Below are 24,003 nucleotides of genomic sequence, written 5' to 3' on the forward strand. Positions count from 1 at the left end.
TTCACCAGGGAGAGACTTTAATCCATCCACTCAGCAACCTGGTGTCAGAAATTGCTCTGTACTGGTCATGGAAGTCATTATCAGCACCGATAATTAAACCACGACCTTTAAGGGATAAGTGTGAGGGGACTGAAATGAGCTTAACTGAAGAATCTGCCCATTCTAACTGTACATATTGATGGGTCTACAGGGTGAAGTTTTCTAAACTCTTTCCTGTGCACAAACTACCACCTCCCCGGGGAGCTGCAGAGAGGGGCTCACAGGCAGGCAATTACTTTTGCAGGTGTGGGTTACCACTGCGTTTTTTCTCTCAAGACCTCTGTAGATACTGCGTAGATACAAGACTTAGGTTCACCTCCATCAGAAATTCCCAATGGTTTCCCACACCACCTTCAAGCAGACAGGCATGAATCTGTAGATGCAAAATTTCTCCTACCACAGAATTCTTTTTTTTCCACTGGGAGTTTTAAATGTCTGGTTTTGTGCCCTCTTGTGCTCAATGATAAATGCATCAGCATTTTAAAAAGAAACAGCTTAGAGAATCCCTCCCATAACAGAGCTATTAAAAAGCAATTTCCTTACCAGGGAGAAACACCACTGTCAAGCATACAACAGGCAGCCTCGCTTCATGGTTCATTTTTGTGTTTATATTATGGTTATTTTTCCTATTTCTGTTCATCAGCAAATCAGCTTGATAGATTAATTCTTTTTTGAGAGTCGGTCTTAGTCACTGGAGTCTGTTCACCAAGAACCATCTGTTCCCCAAGATTTCCCTCCCACACACCATGGCAGAATTACGCCTACAACCAGTTTCTTCTATTAGGAAAGAAACGACTATAACAAGCTGTGTGACATGAGTCCTTTGGGAGGCAACACAAGAACTCATATCTTTCTTCTTATTTATTATGAAGCATTTACATGCAATACCCATTACTCAAGGACTGGCTGGAGGGTAAATGAACCTGTCTACCCTTCCCTCCCAGTCAAAGTTTCATCCTAGAAATGATGCTCTAAGCCACAGTGGTATAATTACAAGCAACAAATGAGGAAACCTGTCCAACTTCTGTTTGTCAGTCACCTGAGAAACATTTAGGAGAGGTAATACAGTGTTTTGATTGTTTTCCCCTTCATGAACAATGAAGACAGTCTGATCACCCAGCGCTTGTCAGCGCTCGGTCAGAGCAAACTGGAATGGCTCTGCTCACACCATGTATTCCAGCTGAGGACATGGCTCTTATTTTTTCTAATGTGGAAGTTCATATTGGAGGTTTCCCTGTAGCCAACTTAAATTAGGGAGGGTAGCTGGCCCAGAGTTTAACACACTGACCTGGGATTTAGATATGGATTTATCAGCTTCAGCTCCCTGCTCCACACTGATTGCTGATTCCCACCCTCTTGCTACAGTTCCAAAAGGTGTGCAAGAAGTGGAAATGGGGAGCACGTGAATGATGTTGCGCCAGCCCTTCTTCCCCTCCCACAGCCTGGGCCCTGATTTCATTGACTGTGTTTCTGAGCCCATTGTTATGTTTATGGTGCCCCTCAAATCCCTACCTCTGCCTCTAACCTTTTCGTGATAGTGCAAGAGTCACCTAATCTTTCTGACTCAGACTCATCCTGTCTACCTTCCCTAAGTAGGTGTCTGGGAGAGTTTAATCAGATTAAACTGAAAGAGGTAACAGATCTATTGTGAAGGTATCACCTCACATCAAACCCATTACACCTGCCAAATAACAGCAATGAAGTGTGGGCCTTATCTTGGGGGGCTCATTCCAAGTGCAGGACGCTGGCAGATGAGAAGCTGCAGTTTAGCCTGTGTTCAAAGACCAGGATCAAGGGCACCCTGGGTAGCTGTCACCTTCAGTTCTGTCACTGAAGCAAGAAGACAAATTGCCAAACTGGTGTGAGAGAGAGTGAGTAAATACAGGCCAAGCCTTAAACAGAAAAACTGGGAAGGAGCGAGAAAGTGAATTGCTGTTTTCAGATTAAAGGGGATCCTACTGAAGAGACAGCACTTCTCTTCCACTTTACCTACACAGCCTTCTCATTCAGTCTCTGAAGTGACCTGCTGAACCAACTCCCTGGAGGTGTGCTGCTGGCCTTAGAGAAAATCTAATCTCTTTTAACAAAATGTTAAAGCTTTCAGAATAGAAATGGCATGTCTTGGCACTCCCTCTTTTCAGTGCTGCAGCTCAGAAGCCCTGGCACCTTCCCAGTGCACGGGTTCAGCTGTGCCTTTGGAGCCAAAATGCATCTAGCCTTGCTGTTAGAATGAAAATTAAAGAAAAGCAGGGAAAAGGACTGCTGAGTAAACGAAACACAGCACAAAACAAGGTGTAGGCAGAGAAATTATCCAGGGGTACAAGAACTACTGTGCAGCAGCAGACCTGCGATGTTTTTGTTCTTGCCCACCATCTGACAAGAGCTACAAAGAAAGACATAAACCTGCATCAGGCAGCTGGGAAATCACATCTTCCCAGTCAGGTCTCATCATGGTTTTATAGAAGGAAGGGATTGGTTTAAGTGTTTCATTTGCAACATTATCTTTCTATACATATTTTACTTGTAATATATATTTTTATCCATACAAATGTTTAGTGCAGCTCAAAGTCTCATTACATTGACTAAACATCATACATAATTAACTTTAAAATCTAGTTACTCTTTAGTAACATATCCTTTCCTTCTTCAGTGCTGAACTTGCTTTTACTTTCCCCGTGTGTTCCCTTTCCTGGGCACTGAGCTTATCTTATTTTGGGTTTATTTATTTTTAGCATAGATGTCCTTCACCACTCTGGTTTCATGTTCTGCTGATTCCCCTGATGCCAGGGATTTGAACATTTATTAGTGCCTGAACAATCTGTAGCAAGGCACACAAAGCTGACTGCTTTCCTAGAGAGCATCTGCATTCCAAGGAACTCACTGCTTCCATAGGTGCATATCCATGGAAAGCAAACTGAAAGAGGATGGTCTCAAAGTTGTATGAGTGGCCAGAATGACACTGATTAAACGTCCCTCAACCTTCCAGATTAGATCTGAGGCAGAAGGGTAACTAAAGGTCTCCAGACATATATTTCGGATTGCAAATAGGTTTTTTTGATTAAGTATTTCATTAATACCTAACTATTACATAGCCTTTTTCTTGAGTCAGTTCTTTATAAAGAAGAGCCATGTAATTTTTCAGAGCAGGAAACAGACACATAGATTTGAAGCAACCTACCCAAGGTCACATAATGAAGCAACAGAAGAATTGGAAGGGGAACCTGGATATTTTAAAGTCCTTTAAGAGGTCATATGCCTTCTTTAACTAGTGTGTCTTTCCTGAGAACTTCCATTTGAGAGACAAATTAATATTAAAATTATGGGACTGACTCAGAGTCAAATTTATGTTTAAAAGAAAATACAGCACACATTTAGGATTAGGAATATTATTTGTAACTGGAGCATAAGAAATTATGTTACTAAATGCATTGGGGAGAATAATAAAACACTTGGGTAACAAGCTTGTGGAAGAATCTATTCTTTTTTTGTAGGTACCATGTGTTCTCCTCTGACACTGTTCAGTCCTGTGCTGGGACAGCACAGGCCCCCAGGGAGAAGGAAGAGACAAGCACATGGGTGAGGCAGAGTAATGCCAGCCCTAGAGAGTACCAGCCTTTGGGTAGAGATTTAAAGATGGTGTTCACTGGACAGTGCCTCTGCTTGCCTCCAAGCAGGCTGGGGAGATCACTCTTTTCAGCTCCAAGCTTACAAAGAGAGAGGGTACAAATAACTGCTTTGCTCTTCATACCCTTCCCCCCAGCAGAAACTGCTTTTGACCTGTTCTAATCAGGAGTTAACATTTATCTGAAGGAAAACTGCCCAGAGACAGCATTCCTAATGTGTCCATAGAGTTAACACAGATAGGAAATGTGGAAACTGTCCCTTGGTGATCCAGAGGTTTCACCTAAATAAAAGGAAAGTGGTGAAAACTGTCCTCAGAGGACACATCTGAGAGGGACCGAGGAGTGACTGATGTGTGACTGAAGTGGACACTGGCAAATGAATTAAACAGATGTACAGAAACTAAGGAAGACAATGAAAAGAATCTTCTCTGCAACTCACAGATGAACTCAGAGGCAGCTGTGTCAACTCTCCTTTGATGCAGCACAGATCCCAAATCAGCACTGTAACAGTACACGAAAAACATTTCCAGAAACAATCTCAGATCTCAAAAGCATCTCTTCAAGAGCTTTTCATATTGTACATTTTGTTTAAATGGATGAACAACATGCAATTGGATTAGGTTAAATGTATATCAGTGTTCAGCAGCAGAGAACCAATGCCTTGGGATTGCTAGAGCTTGTCTTTCACGTCCATTCCAGCAGAAGGTTAATCTTTATTGCAGACAGAAGCAATGTTTTGGTTTAGCCACACCTTTGGGCCTCTAATACCAAAAATGTTTTCTGGCTCTTGCAATAGTTGCTCAGTTGTCCCCCAGTCAGGGTAAGTAATGAATTAACCACATTCTCTAAAACACCTTTCTGGAACCTCCAAAGGAAACCAACATTACATTTTATTTTGACAAATTACATACCAATGCATTTCTTCTGCAACTGATTCTGTCCAGCACAAAGGGTAATTTCACAGCATGTATTTCTGTGTGAAAGTTGTGACTTCTACCTAAATTATTTGCTTTATCCTACTGTCAGTGGGGAAATGTTCACCTTTGAATCAAAACCAATGTACAGATTCACAGGAACACAGAAACATGCCCCCGTTAATGTGCACCTACTTCAGATTGTTCCCTGCTATTTAAAATACAGAATGGCACACATGGAGAGTTAATATCACATACAATTGGCTTCTCAGTTAAATTGAAAATTTAATACAAGAGAATTTGGTTTTCAGCCTGGTTTCCAAGGAAACATTTCCAGCTATTATTGGTGGAGGTTACAGGTTGACTGTCAAGCCCACGATTTCCTTTGTTCCTGGGTCCATCAATTTGATTCCTTTTATCATCTGGTCTTCCCTACTGAAATTTGTGCTAATATAGGGGGAAGGGTTTCTTAATCCATGCAAAATAATCACTGTTTCCCAAATAACCTCTCCAAAAGAGAGACAAAGCAGTAGCAGTGATTAAAGGAGAATAAATGACACGAACTTATTCGAATAAATTTAAAACGTGACATGCAGGTTTGTATATGTACACATCTGCGCAGTGTTGACAAATATCTGCTGGAGATAATCTACAATTTTATTATTTATCCCTAACAAGCAGATGGGCTCCCACATTGCCTTTTACAAGAATACAAACTCATTCTGAAAACAGAAATGAAACAAGGAAGAATTTCGGAATACATGCACAGGTTTTTGACCGAATGCACCATTACTAAGGTAGGATTTCATAACCCTTTAGAATACCTGCATTTTCTAAAATCAAAGCATTAGAGATGACAAGGACTGCAGAAAATCAACTGCTAATGTCATTGCTCTTTGAGGATGAGGCAATACACGCTGGAGTGCAGATACAGAAGAGAAAATCGGTCCCAGCCCCACAAGCACAGTGCCTTGGTCTGGAACCTTCCTGGCTTTGTTTCTTATCAAGAAGTGATTGCTACAGAGGAAGAGAAGGCAGCTGGATATTTTCATGTGCACAGAAATGAAGCCTTGCTCATAGTGCTTAATGAAATTATACAGACTCAAAGATAACATCACTGCTTCTGTTTCTGCTTCTGTCCTTACTCGTGTTTCTGCTCTCTCTTTCTTCGTGCCCTGGCAAGGAAAAGGCTCTTCTTCCCAGCTGGAAGGAGATTGGACCCCGCTCTTCCTCCCAGGACATTCCCATGAGCTCAGACTGCAATATTTTTGCACCTCTGTTTTACCTGTTCCAAAACTGCTGTAGTGGCAGAAGGCTGGTATGGTTCTTTTTAAAGACTATTAATAATGTCCTCAGATATTAGAGAAACACCCAGCCTCCCTTTTAGCCATTTCAGTCATAAAGTATAGACATACAAGGGGGTATTGTTTTTGTTGTTTTTGTTTAACAGCTACTGGACTGCAATATGCTCTTTTCCATGAGTGCCTTGCACTGCAATTGCCTCAGCAACTTCTTTCTCTACTCCTCTCATTCCATCTAAACTGCATACCAGCAAACACCTTCCTCTGCTTTGTATAGTACATGTGTGACTAAAAAAGCTCAAATTTCTCTTCTTGGCCATGCACAACATCTCCAGTGTCCTTCCATCCTATTTTCAGGACTCCTTCAGCTCGTGCACTCAGTAAATATTACAGCAATCAGCGATTAAAGACTGTGCTTTATGTTAATAACTGGGTAATGACCCAGGCCTAATAGCCTCAAAACTGCACCCAGACATGCCCTGTTTGTGTAAAAAGCACAAACACTGATGCTGCTGCAAGCTAAACTTGGCCTTGATTCCTACAGAGTGACACTTACTCTGCAAATTTTTCCTTTAGACATCCATAATTTTGGATTACCTGGGATAAAGGTGAAACTTTTACAATTGTGTCATCGAAACAGGAATGCCAGAACATCACAAGGGCTCACCTTTGTCTCCTGAACTAAACTAGGTGGAGATATTCCAATATCATGAAAAAACTGTGGGTAGCATAAGAGCAGTGTAATAGTTTGATACTGATCAACACTGAAATTGCTACAGAAGTAAAAAGCTGTCATTTTGCTTAAAGCCTGCAGCAAAATTCGCTCAGTTCATAGTGAAGTGAACATTACACAGGTTCATTTATTTTATGAATTTCAGTTCTCAGTGTGGCATGCTGAGATATGAGTGTATTTGCAGTGTCCCTCAGGAGATGGAGCATGTCCATCAACAAACCCCGCTGTTTATTCATGGTTAATATTTTACAGCAATAAAGATTAAATACATTCCTCTTTGATAAGATAATAATCTGAGGGCAACACCTTCCCTGTCAAGGCTCCCAGTGAAACGATAACCTTTGAAACACATCAACCGCCTGATGTAAAAAACTGAGAACTGTCTCCATCAAACAACTCAATAACTGATCTGTATCTTTATGACTACAACTTCTAACTATGGAGACACAAACCACCTGCCAGGAAGACACAAGCAAACATGGGGTTAGCTCAGCACATCAAGATACTGATGGGATGAAGTTCTGCTGGAAAGTTTTCCCAACCGGACTGATCCCAAACCACACAGCATTATTCTGGTTGGTATCCATGGGCTGCATAGCTACTACACCTGCAGTGCATTTCAGCTATGTACTTAACTTGCTGGTTTGTTGCTTTCTGTTCTATAAGGCCATAAATTTTACAAGTTTAGTTCTCTTTTCTCCCAGGACTGAGAAGGTCTCTCAGATTAATATTATGGCATTCAGGTGAATGATACAGCATCTTGCACAGGTAGACTGTGGCCTCAGTGTTCTTCTGAAAAAAAATTGTTTATCATTCTCAGTTGAAATTAGTAAATAGTGCTGGAAGAGACCTAATAAGATCATCCTCTGTCTCAGTGAGATCCCAAACTCTGATATTGCTCAGTATGGAGTTCATGTTGCAGCTGCAGTTGGAAAATACAACTGTACCTAAGCTGGTTGATTTGTTGAGATTACAATGCTTGTTGAAATCTTACTTGACTCTGAAACATCAACTTGGGTGCTGGTACTCTGGAGTGAAATACACAAACACAGGAGATAACTAGTTCATACAGGTTGGGCAAATCCAAACCATTGCAATTAAAACAGAAACTAGAAGAGAAGGATGAAAAGGAAGGCAAGAAATAGGTTTCTAGCGCAGTTGCCCAGGTACCAGAAAGACAGTGACACAGAAAACTCTTTATGTGAGAAAAGAAGAGCAAATAGTTTAGGAAAAGGGGAAGCATTTGGGAGTAACAGATGTGTATTATGCTGAGAGGAAGAAAAGACATACACAACCATATGGAATAAAGGACTTTGCTTCCTAAAGGGAAGGGATTTCCTGTTAGGGTGGTGAGGCACTGGAACAGGTTGCCCAGGAAGATTGTGGCTGCCCCACCCCCAAGAAGTGTTCAAGGCCAGGTTGACAGAGCTCTGAGCAACCTGGGATAGTGGAAAGTGTCCCCCCAAAGGGGGGTTGGAACAAGATGATCTTTAATGTCCATTCCAGCTGAAACCATTCTATGATTTTCCTCTAATTTTCCCATTTCTGCATCTGTGATGATGTGCTAAAATGGCTACGAATTTTACTTACTGTTGACTGCAGTTGCTGAGGTACAGGTCATGGGAGGGACAGGTGACCTTGCAATTCTGGGAGGCAAAGGATATATATGGAGATGGAACCAAGCAGGTCATGGCTGTAATGATCTACAGATCATTATCAGAAAATGGCAGTAGAGCTGGACACAAGATTTGCATCAGAGCTGACTAGGAAACGGTGTGGTTAGAATCGCTGATGTGAGAGTGATGTTGAAATCAAAACCTTCCCTGGAGACTTCTGGGCTTAGTGAAAAGTGGGGAAACGGGTTGCTGGGCCCCAAAGCAGCAAATCCTTCCTGTCAGAAAGAAATGGAAAAAGTAATAGAGGAAGGGCAGAAAGAATGATAATCTTCCAAGCTTCAAAAGGAAGGATCGAAAGGCAGAATTTTGGAAGGATGACAAAATGATTTACTGCTTCCATGCCCTACTGAAGCTCAAGGTCTCTGTGCTGCTAAGAATGGTTACTGTCCTCTCACTCAATGTACTGTGCACATGGAAAAATCTGACAGGGAAGAATCTAATTACCATTCCCTAAAGGCTCAGAGACTCTCCATTGATAAAACTCCATCAAAATCATACAAGCACTACATTAACAATTCTGAACTGCAGTAAACTTAATTTATTCTGTATTTCTTTGCTATTCAGACTACAGTGTACAGAGTCCTGATGCCCTTTGGACATTGCTACCAAAACTAGTCCATTGACTTTGATCACAAAGTGAATGATGAAACAAAGCCAAGAAAAATCAGCACTCAGGACTTGCAGCAGACACCAAGCCTTCACAGGATTAGGTATACTAGGTTAAAAAATATTAGAATGAGACTAATATCTACTGAGAACACGCCACAATGTGGTTTTAGCACATATAAGCCTTCACATATGAGAAATTTCCCCCCCCCCCGAACTTCCATGCCTTGATCTTTTGTGCAACCTTACTGTAAAACCTTTAAATGTATTATATTTAAAGAACCACTTATTTGATGCTTGTAAGAGACTCTAAAGCAGTATTTTGGCCGATATTTGCAAAGTGATTAAAATCTTCTATTTAATCTACACAGGGTAAGAAAAGCATGATCATCTGTTTTGACAATGGATATGACATGGTAAGGATTAGTGCTTTAAACTGAAGGAAAGATAGGAATCCAACCTGACTGTCCTTTCTTTAATGGACACAGCAAGAGCCCTGTGCAGAGAAAATCCCTTCCTTGAAGAACATATATGATGACAACATGCAGGAGACGGATGAAGGAAAAAGGATGGAGATGAAGGAGTCTTGTCTCTCATTCTTTTGAGCAAGTCTGTATTTTCCCTGCTCATCTTTCTGGATGTGCCCAGCCATGTTACACATCCCTCTCCAAATTCTTATCTACAATATGGATTATCTCCGCAGGCTATTTCTGTATTTCACCACACTCTTTATGACATTAATAGTTACATGTACACATATTTATGGTTCTTTGCCCTTTCTGCAAAAAAACCCCATACACCAAAAAGCCAAAAAAAACAACTCGAACCCATCTCAGCTTTTCTACTGTTTCAGAAATAATAAAATGTTAAGCCCTATTTTCACAGAGGAATCTCTTGGGTATCTCAGAGAAGACATGTTGTGGGTTAGGACTCAGCTCTCCAAAAGATGCAGCATTCTCCTAATACCACCTATGAAGAAGTAGTTTCGAGCCACACCTCTTAGAAACATTGGGTAACCTGTACAATGTACCTGGAAAGCTGAACTGCACCTTGGGCATGAAGCTTGACAGGAAAACCAGCTGGCAAGACCATGTTTGAACAAGCAAACACATAAATGACCTCTAAAACATATTCTGGTTATCTCTGACTGTGCAATGCAGAATTCTGTGGCTGGGTAAAAGCTTCTACCCACGGCACTGGAAAAGATGTCAAGGCTTAGTAGTCTTTCACTGGCATATTGTTCTCCTTGTCCCACACTCTTTTCTAGTTTCAGGCACCCAAAAGTTAGGAATTCAGCTGAAAATGCTGCCTAGATTAGGCTAAAGACTTAAGAGTAAACACATATGTGTACTTGAGCCACCCTCATTCATTATGATAGCCTAAGTCTAATTCCACGTTGCCACTAACAGCCAAGGCTCTTCCCTGCCTTCCTGTCTGTCACGTGGCCACAGCAGGAGCTGAACTGGCAGAGGCAGGAGTTACCTTTTCAGCCAGGGGGTGGAGGTTTTTTTGTTAGTGCTGCCAAATTTTGGGGCTGGGTTTTGTGCGGGGGATGAAGGTTGTCTGTGGGTTTTCAGTCAGACCAATTCCTCTGCTATAACTATGTATAAGGCCTAACAGGAGCATGTGGGAAGCAGCCAGTTCATGTGGCACCTGGAGAATCCATCCCTTTCAGTGGCATCAGCAGGGACTTTGAGTGGCTCAGGTCATTCATGAAACTGCACCTCTTTTAGAAGCTAAAACTAGGGAAGATTAACCCTGCTCTTACAGGTCTTTGGGTTAAAAAAGTCAGAACTCATGAGACACAAGCTCCCTTGCTTGCCTTCTGCTGACACAGGTCAAATAAACCTTGCTCCAGGAAAATGCCTAAGCAGGTATTTCATTTACAGCACGTTTGTTGAAATGGGAACTCACTGCAAGTTCCATATTAGGTCAGCTTTTGACACACTGCATCTGGAAGCGGTACATCTGCTTCGTCCCTCATTGAAACGGGGAAAACAATTTCCATTTACTTGACAGAAGGGGTAGACTGAAGCTATGATTCATCTAGATATTTAAATAGTTGTCCTGGAGGAAGAATGTGAAGTTCTGATATGTATCTCACATCTTCACAAGTCCCTCTTCAGCTGTCCCGTAGGCCCCCTTTAGGCAGTGGAAGGCTGCTCTAAGCTCTCTCCAGAGCTTTGAATTCTCCAGGATGAATAACCCCAAATCCTTTACTCTTCCTTTTATCAACGATGCACCTATAGAAGCTTTTCTTGTTGCCCTTGACATTTCTGGCCAGGTTTAATTCTTTCTGGGCTTTGGCTTTCCTAACCTGATCCCTGACTGCTCTGACAGTTTCTCTGTATTCCTCCCAGGCTACCTGTCCCTGATTCCCCTTTCTGTAGGCTTCCTTTTTGTGTTTGAGTTTGTCCAGGACCTCCTTGCTCACCCATGCAAACACCTCCTTGCATTTTTGCCCAGCTCTTCATTTGGACACACACATTGCTCAGAGGAGGTGATCCTTGAATATCAACCAGCTTTCCAGGGCCCCTCTTCTCCCCAGGGCTCTATCTCATGGCACTCTACCAAGCAGATTCCTGGAGAGGTCAAAGTCTGTCTCCTGAAGTCCAAGGTAATAAGCTTGCTGTGCGCTCTCCTCACTGTCCTGAGGATCTTGAACTCCACCACTTCATGGTCAATGCAGCTGAGGCTGCCTTTGAGATTTCCCACCATCTCCTCTTTGTTGGTGGTTCCTCTATCACTCGGAGAAGGAAGTTGTCACATTCCAGGAATCTCCTGCACTGCTTATGCCTTGCTGTGTTCCCTCCAACACATACTGGGGTGGTTGAAACCCAGCCAGCTGCTCATTTGCTTCACTATCACCAAGTGCAATAATTCCTGTGACTTAAAACAACCCCACCAGGATGTTCCCAAGGCAGCTGGAAGAGCTTATCTCACAAAGGTTTGTTCAGGGAGTGACCTCTCCCACACAGAAACTTCCTCGCATTGAACACAGCCCAGCGGCAGCAAGAAAGTAAAAGCCAAGGGATGTATAAAAAGATCAGGGAAAGCTACTGGTCCTCAGGAGCTCAGAGATGCAGAATAGGATTATTCCTCTGTTTCCCTTCTCCAGCTTAGGTAGATAGATATTAGTTAGATATTACTTATGACAGCACTGCCAGTTATCAGTAGTCTGGCATAGAGAATGCACTGTAGCCTGGGGATTTTTTTAAAGATACTAAATAGGGCAAGTGCCCAGAGAAACTCCTGGGAATTCTTCTTATAAGTGGCCTCCAGACAAAGCATGAACCATTAAATTCTTGCAGTCTGACTGTCCAGCCAGGTTTCTTCTCCCCATCTTGACTGTAACATCCTTATCTGCATGTTGACATTCTGATGGAGACAGTGCTGAAAGCTTTGCTTATGTCAAGGTCAATTTTATCCATGGCTTTCCCCTCATCCACAGATTCAGTCATTTTATCACAGAGCACAATCAGACTGGTCAAGCTAAGGTCAATCACAGAATCATGGAATGGCCTGGGTTGGAAGGGACCTTAAAGATCATCCAGTTCCAACCCCCGGCCATGGGCAGGGACACCTTCTACTATCCCAGCTTGTTCCAAGCCCTGTACAACCTGGCCTTCAACACTTCCAGGGATGGGTCATCCACAGCTTCTCTGGGTATCCCGTGCAAGGGCCTCACCACCCTCACAGGAGAGAATTCCTTCCTAATAGCCAATCTAAACCTACTCTGTCAATTTGAAGCCATTTCCCCTTGTTTTGTCACTCCAGGCCCTTGGAAATATTCTCTCTCCATCTTTCTTGTGGTCTCCCTTCAGGTACTGGAAGGTGATTAGGCCTTCTCTTTTCCAAACCTATTCTGACCATTCTAAAGCGACCTTCATGTACCCAGAAATACGTCAAAAAACTCCCTCCATGTTTTTTTCAGGGACAGAAGTGAAACTGCCTGGTCTGCAGCTGACTGAATTGTCCCTCTTGCCCTTTCTGACAACATTTGCCTTTCTCCAGCCATAAGTGTCCTCTAGAATCTAGCAAGCCTAGAGGCTTCTGAAATAAACGGAATACATAGCTTTTCATGCCCTCTTTGCCCCTGCGGCAAAGAAATTTGCTGCAACACACAAACACACACACACATACACAGTTCTAATAAAGTCAACTCCCTGGAGATTAAAGCAAGGGCAGCAGCTTGGGAACTGCCCACATCCAACGAGGAGTCAACCATCAGAGAGACAGTGTGCCTCCAAGTATGGATACAACACAGTAAGGAACACATCAGATTTTTTAACAGGTTATTTCCTTTATGCAAACAACCTCCCCAAACAGAAATCTACACATAAAAATGTTTTTCCCTGATCCACCACGGAAAATTTTGTCCTGCTTTGTATTGGAATGCCCTTTCCTGTGCTGAAATTATTTGTATTTGTTTTATAGTCTCACAGTCTACTTTACACTTGATTCCTCCTGAATAGTAAGAGAGATGCTTCTAAAAGGGTTTAAAGAGGTCAGACTGAGATGTATTCTAGAAACAATCATGAGAGTTTTGAGTGAGGAATCTGACCACACATGCTTACAGTGTATGTATGTATATTAGCAGATTTTTCTACATCTTTAATAAATAAAACATTAGTATAAACTTGAGACCAGTAAAGAGCCCTCTGGACATGAAATTTTTCAAGATGAATTCACTAGCAAAAAGAGAACCTATATAATTTAATTCTTGCTTGATCTAAAGGGGAAATTTTCCATGTAATGGAAAAAATTGCCAATTGACCAGAATTTTTTGCTGCAATTTTGAATTATAATTCTGTAATTTTAAAAATAAAAATCTGAAAGAGTTTAAAAAAACCCAAAAAACAACACCCCCCTCTCCAAAATGGGAATAGTTAATTTAGAAGAGGTCATACCAAAATATTGGAATTGAGGGATTTTTTTCCCTCTTGTCACGGTCCTGGTGTTGGAGCTCCACCAAAGCAATCAAGGTAATTCAACAAAAAAGTGCATTTTGCTTGTCCTTGCCCATGTTTCTTTTCCAAAAAACATTTTGGGGTGCATTTTTTTAACTTCCTACCAGGAAGATACTATTCACCATAAAAATTTCATTGTATAGATAAAATACTCATAGTGTAACACATAATTGTAATGCTCAATAATGGCCAGCTTGGAGCACAGTTTTGCTGAGCTTAGCAGTAGAATGAAGGCTTGAAAACAGATTTTAGTGTTTTGAAGACACAAAACCAAAATATGAGACCTCATCCCTAAACTAATCTCTGAAACCCCACATTTTAGATGGGAACAAAAGGAGATAACTAGAAGAGTAGACAAGAAAGATGAGAAGAAAATATACAATAATACAGATCAAATGTACACACAGTTAGTATCAAAGGCTTGTTTGGCTTTTAAACATGTCAGTGTTTGTATTTGTTATTAATATTTGCTATTTATACTGCAGTAGTGCCCAGAAGTCCCATCTGAACACACCAAGCTCAGTCCCTGCTTTTAAATCTTGGTGCAATCAGACACTGACTGTGAATGGTAGAGCTGTTTCTCCCCAGCAGTTTTTCTTTCAAGAAGCAAAATTAATTTCCAACAGGCTAACACTAATAATATTCCCGCCCTCAGTTCCATTAAAAGAAAACAAAAGGCATAATACAAGACCCCAGAAAATTACCAAAACCCAATTTTCACACTTGGGTTCCTTGGCACAATTCAGACATTTTGATTTGTGAATGCAATGATGTGAGTCAGAACTTCACAGTTTTTAAAGCATTCTCCCTAATATCCTTGGTGGTCCTCAAGGCTTTGGTAAATGTAATAAAAGCAGAGTAAACTGCATTTGAAGGTGACCTTCAGCCAACTTTTATACAGTGATCAGGTCTGAGGGTTTTGACTGGGAAGCCAAAACAGAAGATTAAACGCTCTGCTGCCTGTGTTAAGGATTTCTTCCTAAACTGCCATATTTTGTTCATATCAGACTTTATCTGTGAGGTTTCCTCACACAAAATTGGTCTTAGCATCCATCATTCAGTCATAGTCAGCTGCCAGATAAGGAAAAACACAGGTAAGAAAGGCCAGGGTTAAATTCAGGAAAATAGAAAAGCTTCCTTTAAGAAAACAATGGCAGGAGTAGCTGGGGATAGAATGTAATAAAATCAGACATGAAGGATAAAACACGAGTTAACTTTCTATTTTGTTGAATGATGGAATAGAAATTCTGCTCTCTGGGTGTTGACTGACAGATCCATTGCTGGCCCATTTCAGAGAAAGATAAGCCTTCATTCTTGACTGTGATTTACAGGCCCTCAGAGGTTGTCTGAGGTCAGCTGTCCTTACTCAGCCCCAATTCCAAGCAAAGAACCCAAGTCTGCAGATGAGCTCTGGTACATGAGCAGCTCCGTTGGTGTCCAGAGCGGTTCTGAAGTGCAACAGCCCAAAAAGGAATCGTGCCAACTCGCACACATCAAGAGCCAAGTCCCAGGCTCCAGCAAAATGACAAACATTGTTTAAAAACATGTTTGCTGAAGGCCTTGTTGGTGAACGGGTCACTTGGCAAAATTGTGAACACAAAGTATGCTGTGCAGCTGCCTAAAAGCTCAGCTCTCCCGTGTGCCTGAGCAAAACCAGGATACAGGAGAAATTGGAGGGTTTCAAAGGATGCCTAACAGGACTTCTCTAATGATGTTGCTCCGTGGCCTTGCTGCCAGCAAAAGCTGCTGGGAAATGGCTCTGATTTCTGCTACTGATGTAAACTCTCGAGCCTGTGGGGTAGAGCTTTTCTCTTCAGTGCTCTTTGTACTTTTCCTGCTCTTTGAAAATGTCATGCTGAGCTCCACCATCCCTCTCCCTCGTGACACATTTCCTTTATCCCCCTCTCATTTCCTTGACTTTTACCTCTCAGGATATACAGACAGCAGTGGTGGTGATGCTGAAAGCTTTCTCCTGGCAAGGAGCCCCACATCCAAAAAGGGATGACTTTCTGGATGGAGAGATCTGACTAGCATAAAAGTGATCTTTGTGGATTAGATAATGTAAAATCGAAAATCTGACTTTAGGATCCTATTTCCATTTCCAATTTGACACACAAGGTCAAGTTTAGGTGGAAGCACATGGGCAATGAAAGGAGGATGAAGTCAGCAGTACCAGTAAAACAATTACTTACTGGTTTTGGTAGCTTCCAAACCCAAAACTGTCTAGTTTTCTTATCCTCCAAGGCTGCAGTCAGACAGTGTTGGCTTCCCAGATATAGGAGAGTGATTAACTGCATTTGCATCCCTGTATCAAATACTTGTTACTATGTTTAAATTGGTATCATCTGAAGTCGAAATACTGACAGTGAAACCAAACTCATATATGCATTTTTAATATAAGAAACAAGATTATCCAGAACAAAAAGAAAATCCAAAACAGTGCCATGTAATTGAAAGGTCAACTATAAACTACTTATTTAGGTCCATCATCTCTTTGAAATCCACCCTTCATGAGATATCCAACGAAAGCTAATTGAAAATACCACAGAATTCTACTGATTCCAGGAACTGGGCTTTGGCTGCAAACCAGAAAACATGTCGGCACAAATGCAAATTCGAGCGATGTTATGAAGATCCTTTAAAGCTGTGACTCAACTGCAATCTTAGTTTGCTAACTCCCTGGTGAGATTCCCTCTTTCTTCTGTATGACACCCTTGCACATTAAAGAAAAAATATTGTGAAGTTACAGGCTATAAGTGTCCCAAAATATCACTGCACTAAAACAGCATATAATTTTACAGACAGTAGCAAATGCAGCCTAACTGCAACCCTAAGCTGTTAGTGACAAGAGAAAATCTTACTTTTGAGTTGTTTGTTTTTTTTTTTTAAATTGCATCATTCTCAAGGTACTACCTGCTCATTTGCTTCAAGGGCTGAACCTGTATTTTGTCATTTACCAGTTGCCAGTATCTTCACTGCAGACATTGTCACTAACATGCAAATCCCTTGGGATACCTACCATTAAATAAAACTAAAATGGCTTGAAAAGAGAGTACCTCTATGCAGGTGTTCCTTTTGTGTGTACAGTTGTGTATGTATTAATTGGGCTGCAGAGAACAGTTTTGTATTTACTCCATGAAAAGTCTGTCCGTAGAGTTCCTTGGATAAAATGAAGTTCTCTGACCCTCAGAGTTCTCAAAGAACTGCACAAAATTAGGCATGGTATCTTTACAAATTTAGCAGAATAATCAAATATTTATGTTTAAACATGTGCATAAGTCTCTTGTTACACACCTAATGTGAAACTGTGAAATTTCTCCTTTTCAGTTTTTTTTTAACTTTGAGGCATTAGCAACACATCCATCAGCATAAAATTGGCTAGAGGGATTTTTCTGGAATGCTTATATTTGAAGCTCTGTATTCTGCTCTGGAACTGTTGCTGTTTCAATCATGATCTACTTGACATCACAAAGTGATTTTAAGGAAAAAAAACAAGTGAAAAAAAAAACAACTTTTGAAATCTGATGGTTTATTGTGATTCCAGTCGAGGCCAAGGAAAAGTTGCATGAAACGAAGAAGTAAAGATAAAAATAAAGGGCAGCTTTTATATATCATTCTGCATGAAGTGGGTATGTGCGTAGAAAGACATGAAGACAGGAAACATTAACCCCCTACAGTTTCATATAGCACTGTGTTCTTGTTTTTCATTTACAATTTTAGGTCAATTAAACATTCCTAATTTCGTTGTGTTTTACTGTTGTGCCTTTGTGTAACTGGAAAAAATTGAAAACTGCAGTTCTATTTTAAAAAAGAAGCACAAGTTGACTTTGCTGCTGTGAACGCCCCCAGGAGCTGAAGTGTGGAAGGCAGTGGGCAAAGACAGAGCATTACGCCGTGACCTCTCCTTGACAGTGATAAAGCTGAGGTTTGAACTCTGTACCACCTGGCAGAGCTTGTGACCTGCACACAAGTGGCATCCCCAAGGCTTGTCTGGGTTTCAGCAGCATTTCTTGTTGTAATAAAAGACAATGTGTCACAGGATCAGGTCATAATCCTTCCTAGAGCTCCCAGTACTGTGAGTTCTGCTTTTAAGGGACAAGATCAGCAGGAACCATGCTGGTAACACCACAGAATTCATCTGTAAGTGATCAGAGGCTGATGTTTCAGGGAGAGATTCAAGCAAGAGTACAAGGAGAAGCCATGTAATAAGAGACTCAGCTTCTCCCAGTGGGAAATGCCTTTGTGAAGGGCCTGGGGCACAGGTCTGATGAGGAGGGGCTAAGGGAGCTGGGTGTGTTCAGCCTGGAGAAAAGGAGGCTCAGGGAGGACCTCACTGCTCTTTACAACTACATGAAAGGAGGCTGTAACAGTGTGGGTCACTCTCTTCTCCCAGGTAACAAGTGACAGAATGGAAAGAAAACAGTCTCAAGTTGCACCAAAGGATAGTTTAAACTGGATATTAAAAAGACTTTCTTCACCAAAAGGGGTATCAAGCATTGGAACGGGCTGCCCAGGGAAGTGGTCGAGTCACCACCCCTGAAGGTATTTAAAAGACTTGTAGATGTGATGCTCAGGGACAGGGAGGACTTGGCAGTGTCAGGTTAATAGCTGGACTCCAAGATCTTAAGAGTCCTTTCCAACATAACTGATCCTATGGCTCTATAATTCTATAACTTACTTGTGCTTCAAACACATACAGACAGAAAAAAATATAATTTCAGTCTTGGCCTATGGCCTATAGCATGGTCTGAAACTCCTTTTTCTGCCTCTGTTAAGACAGTCTATAGAGTGCTCTTCAGAACTGATCAGCCCAACACTTAGCTGCCAGCAGCACTGCCAAAATGATTAACCCTCCCTGGTGAGGGAAGCAGTGTCTTGTGAGATCCCCAGCACAAGAGATAGACATACTGGTGCAAGCCCAGTGAGGGCTGAAGATGACTGGGATACCTCTCCTATGAGGACTATTGATCTAAGATGCTCCATTTTGAACACTTACACATCAGTCTGCAAACGGGCACCGAGATGAATCAGAATCACCAGACACACTGGAATATATATAAATATATACATTATATACAGGAAAGTAGAGTTATTATTTCTAATACTGTCATTGGTCACATATCAGTGTAACAAAACAGACACAGCTATGAAGATTTAGGGTTGTTCTAAATCCGTAACTCTGAATGCATCCCTGATCAACTCAGGGAGTCTGTGAAGAAATTCTAAATCACTGTGTGGCATCCCTGTATACTAAGCAGTGATGGAAATTCCATCATGACTGTGAAACTCTGCAATGAGCCCATTTTCTCCGGGAATCACCTCAGTCACATATCCCTTCTTCCCCAGCAGATTCTGGCCTGAATTTTTTCTGTAATGGTGGACACGATTTTCACCACCACCTTTCCTCCCTTTCTCTTATCATGGTTTATCATCTAAGTATGTATTAGAAGAAAATAAAAAAACCCAACTGTTATTTTCACCCAGTTGCTCTTCCAGCCCTTCTGCAGAATGCAGTCTGTGCTGACAGCTGGCAGGCAACAGAAGAAAGAGACACCTGGGACGCGTGAGTGAGGCTCGAGCTCAGGACTAGTGGTGGCTTCTTTCTTGTCCAGCGTGACAGGTTATCTCGCTGGAAGCACCTGCCTTGTTGGCCCTTCCTTGTGCTGCAGGATGCAGGATGAAAGCTGCTAACACAGAAAGCAAACCCATACCAATCTTGGAACAGAAACACAAATTGGAGAAGAGAAAGAACTGAAATGGAACAAGGAACAGTTAGTGGTAGCTCAGGAAAGAGGAACAGACTGCTTAAGAACCTTGCCCACATTCGTGTCAGATACCACCCTTGAGATGTAACTCCTCTATAACAAGGTTTACAAATCACAGGGTCAAGTAAGAAACTAATTTTTGTTAAAATGACAGATTTGTTCCTTTGGTACACAAATACCAGAGTTATTTCTGATCATTTACTCACAAAAGTGAGGCAAATCTAAATAAACAATAAAGCAGAAAAGATCTTCAGCTCTGTTTCACTCCAATTAGCAGTTTCCAGACCTCTTACTGAGCAAGTAGGATCCTGCTCCACCAGGCTAAAAACCTCATTACTCTGATCCAGGTGCATGCGCCACTGCAGTGTTCAGTTCAGGGGATTCACATGGAGTGATGCTGCACTGGTTTGGCACTGGTTTAGTGATGAGCAAGATCCATGAGTGAGGGAGCAGAGATATGGAGAGTCAAAGGAGGTGAAAAAAGATAAATCTGGCATGATTTGGTGAAATTTATAGGGCTAACAGAGGGTCTTGCCGTATGTTTACTGATAAACATAACACACTTGACAAGGAAATACTGAAGAGGCAGAGGTGTCTGATAGCACTAAGCATCTGCTGTTTCCAGTGGTCAGTCCTATCCTAATGTGCAGTTCCAGACAAAGCTCTGCAGGGAAGACAAGGTCTGTCTGTACCATCCACTGTAACTATAAGGGTTACTGTGGTTGGACAATAAGAAAAAGCAGCAGCACTTTCTGGTCACACCCAGCTCCCCATTTTCAACGGCCTCACAGCCTCCCCATTTTCTCTCTGAATTATCAGAAACATTAATAAGAGCCTTTTCCACTCCCCACTTTGACTCATCTTTCTAATTAGGAGCACTGAACAAACAGATCTGAGAAACAGCCTGGCAGCAGCAGCAGCCTTGGTTCACTGCATGCAGGACATGGAAAATGCTCTGCTCTCCCAGGGACAACAGGAAAGCTACAATCAGTGACTCAGCATTAGCCCAGTAACTGTTCTCCAGGGAATCTGAGACAACCCTTCCAAGCATTCCCGTCTGTTTCTGTGCACAGAGGGATCAGACAACAAAAAATACTCCTTGAAACAATTCCCTACCTCTGATAAACACACACCTCCCATCAACCAACAATTAAACAGGACTGTCAAGCTTTGCCTCGTGATCCACATCTACAGGCTGCAGCCACTCCTGAAATTTGGGGTGTTTTTTTGTGTAACATCTGCGCTCTGTGCAATGCAGACATGGCATTTCATTAAGCACAGGGTAATAGCTTGATTCCCTTAGGGACTTGCTGCTGGAAAATAGAACATCTCCTTTCATAAATAGGCAAGGTCACCACACATTCCTCAATGCACGTGCTCATTTTGGATTTGATGCTGCGATAATTGAGTATCTGTTCATCACACGTTTTGTATTAATGCAATAATGCATCCACATGTAAAACTAATTTAACAAGATCTGAGCAAACCAGCACTATATTACGTTTCCAAGTTATCTGTTCAGCTGCAGAACACAAAGACTTCTGATTTATGACCAAACTATTTTTTGTATTTTACTCTCCATGTTGGATTCAGAAGTTGAAATGTAAAAAACACTGAAAAGCACAAACTAAGCTATTTTGCTCCTTCACACCACATTGCCCTTTTGTAACTTAGTTGCTTTTCTATTTAACAGGAGTCATCTTCCAGCATAGTCACATACACACACAATGAACAAGACAGCTCACAAATGTGACACCTCAGAGTTTAAACCCCTGTAGATACAATGACAAAAGCCACAAAAATTTCACAGAGATACATGAAGAGAGATCAGAAGTTCTAGGCAAGTTCTTTCAAAAATCAGGAGTCCCCAGAGGACCTTACCTGAAGCACCCAAACACTATGCACTGTAACTAATTCTGGCCAATCTATCTGTCTGCTTTCATCTTACTTCATCCCAAATACTCATTTTATCTCTTTGTTTAGAATATTCAAAAGTTGGAAACCTGTTTTTCTCTATTTCTCTGGTTCCTAGAATACTGCCTTTCTGGGTGTGAAAACAAGAATTTCAGAGGACAATACTAGATCAAAGCTAAATGTAAAATGAATCACAGAATCTAGCTGACAAGGTGGTGTTGGGTCAAAGGTTGGATTCAATGACCTCAGAGGTCTTTTCCAACCCAGTTGATTCTGTGATTTCCCAAACTGGAGAATGCAAACCACAACTGTAAATTAAAGGGTAATCTCTAGATTGAGAATGACCCATTATGTGGGTTAAAGACATATAGCAAACTCAACTGGAAACAATCTGAAAAAATGTTAAGAATGATATTTTTTGCCCTCTTCATCAGCCATGAAATTAACAGTTAGTGGAATTAACAGTTTCATTTCTAGAAAAAAAGAATCTCAAAGGCTGTCAACATTTTCACAAGGAAGACACCTTTGAAGAGTAGGGTTTATGCCTTAGGCAAGAATTTTCGAGTTACTTTAGAAAGATCAGGATCACAAAAACAGCTTCTTCCTTGAGAGGATCTGGAGCACTTGTGAGTGTACCCTTGGAGTTTTTCTTTCCAACACTGCAGCAACCTAACTTAGAGACCTGCCTCCTCCTTTTGTTCCTCTGAAACACGCTGAAGCTGTCAAAGGTTCAAGGAGAGGTTATCAAGTCCTGTTTGCTGCTGGCATGTCTAAAACTGCTGACACATGCTAGGAAGGAAAATGGGTACATCTAGTACAGCTGCAACAATAAAACAGCTACTAGGGAGCCTCACCTAGAGCTAACACCAGCACCAAACTGTGCTGGCCAAGTGAGGAGATAAGCCAATAGTATTTATACATAAAATGCAAACAAAGCTTACAGAAGTCTTGAAAAATAACTAGGTTTGTCATTTCCAGGGCAGTTATTGTCCCTCTGGGCTTGGCACTGTTGAGGCCACATCTTGAGTCCTGTGTCCGGTTTTGGGCCCCTCACTACCAGAAAAACATTGAGGGGCTGGAGCATGTCCAGGGAAGGGCAACGGAGCTGGGAAAGGGTCTGAAGCACAAGTCCTGTGAGGAGCAGCTGAGGGAGCTGGGGGGGCTCAGCCTGGAGAAAAGGAGGCTCAGGGGAGACCTTCTTCCTCTCTGCAGCTCCCTGACAGGAGGGGGGAGCCAGGTGAGGGTCGGGCTCTGCTCCCAGCGAACAAGGGACAGGACGAGAGGCCACAAGTTGAACCAGGGAAGGTTTAGATTGGATATTAGGGAAAAAATCTTCTCCAAAAGGGTTTTCAAGCACTGGTACAGGCTGTCAAGAGAAGTGGTTGAATCACCCTCCCTGAAAGGATTAAAGCCGTGTAGATGTGGCACTTAGGGACAGGGTTTAGTGGTGGACTCAGCAGTGTTGGGTTAATAGCTGGACTTAAAGATCATAAGGGTTTTTCGTAACTAAATCATTCTATGAGACACTTGCACAAAACAACCAATGTGATCGCTGCCTTTTATATCACTCACAAATTTTCTTGAACATGAAAACAACCTGTTTTCTCTGTTAAAAACACACCAAAAATAATCGAACTCTGTTCTTGGACAGACACAAGATCTTTTCTAGCTTGCTGCCTCAAAACATTAAGAGGGAAAATGCATTTTTTCTCCCAGTCATTCTTGTTTCAAAGTTATCTGTAGACCTATTTTACCTCTAACTTCTGTAGAAGGAGGAGGACTATTCTGCCAGTCAAGTCTCGTTCAAACTTATAGGCCAATACTCTAAAGATATGTTGACATTTCTCAGATTAATTCCAAGTAATTCCTTGCCTGCTAGGGCCAGATCTGTCCCTTCCTCTCATTTCACATCAGCTCTGTACGAATTCACACTAGCATTAAGCATTAACTTGAACTCTGGTACTTACCAAAGCTGGAGGAGTCTGAGCAAGTCCATGACCTCACCACTGGCCTAAAAGCCTGAGGATCCAAGAGCCTTGAGGTCCTCAGGCCAAGTCCACTCTAGATAACTGGTCTAGCAGTATCTCCTTATAAATTTCTACATTAAATATAGCAAAGGGCTTTGACATTGTTCTTGCCACTAGAAATCTGGATTTCCCCACCAGGATGGCAAAAAAAGCCTCTGCAGAATCAAGGGACATGGGTGGAGGTCATACAGGTCTGTTGTTCAGCCCACAGCCTTTGTATTCTACTGCAAGCATCTTTGGAAAACACCCTTTTCAAATGCAGCAGCATTTTATACCTTGCTAAATGAGGTTAGGCTGGAGCTGACATAGAAGATGGCAGATGCCCTCCTGTACTGCAGCGATGCAGCCACTAGGCTTTATCCTGTGAAATTATTTTAATTCTCCAATAAGGGTGAGGAGCAGGGTGTGATGGGCTCACACTCCGTTTTATTTCTG

At 41.8% G+C, this 24,003-nt stretch overlaps 1 protein-coding gene across 3 annotated transcripts in view; it reads right to left on the reverse strand.

The window, feature by feature from the left end:
• LOC108501759 (fatty acyl-CoA reductase 1-like) overlaps positions 1-24,003 on the reverse strand; it is a 136,841-nt gene that overhangs the window by 48,898 nt on the left and 63,940 nt on the right. The gene's annotated exons all lie outside the window — the stretch shown is intronic.

This window comes from Lepidothrix coronata, unplaced genomic scaffold (assembly GCF_001604755.1).
Source record: "Lepidothrix coronata isolate B3197 unplaced genomic scaffold, Lepidothrix_coronata-1.0 Scaffold107, whole genome shotgun sequence".
Lineage (NCBI taxonomy): Eukaryota > Metazoa > Chordata > Aves > Passeriformes > Pipridae > Lepidothrix > Lepidothrix coronata.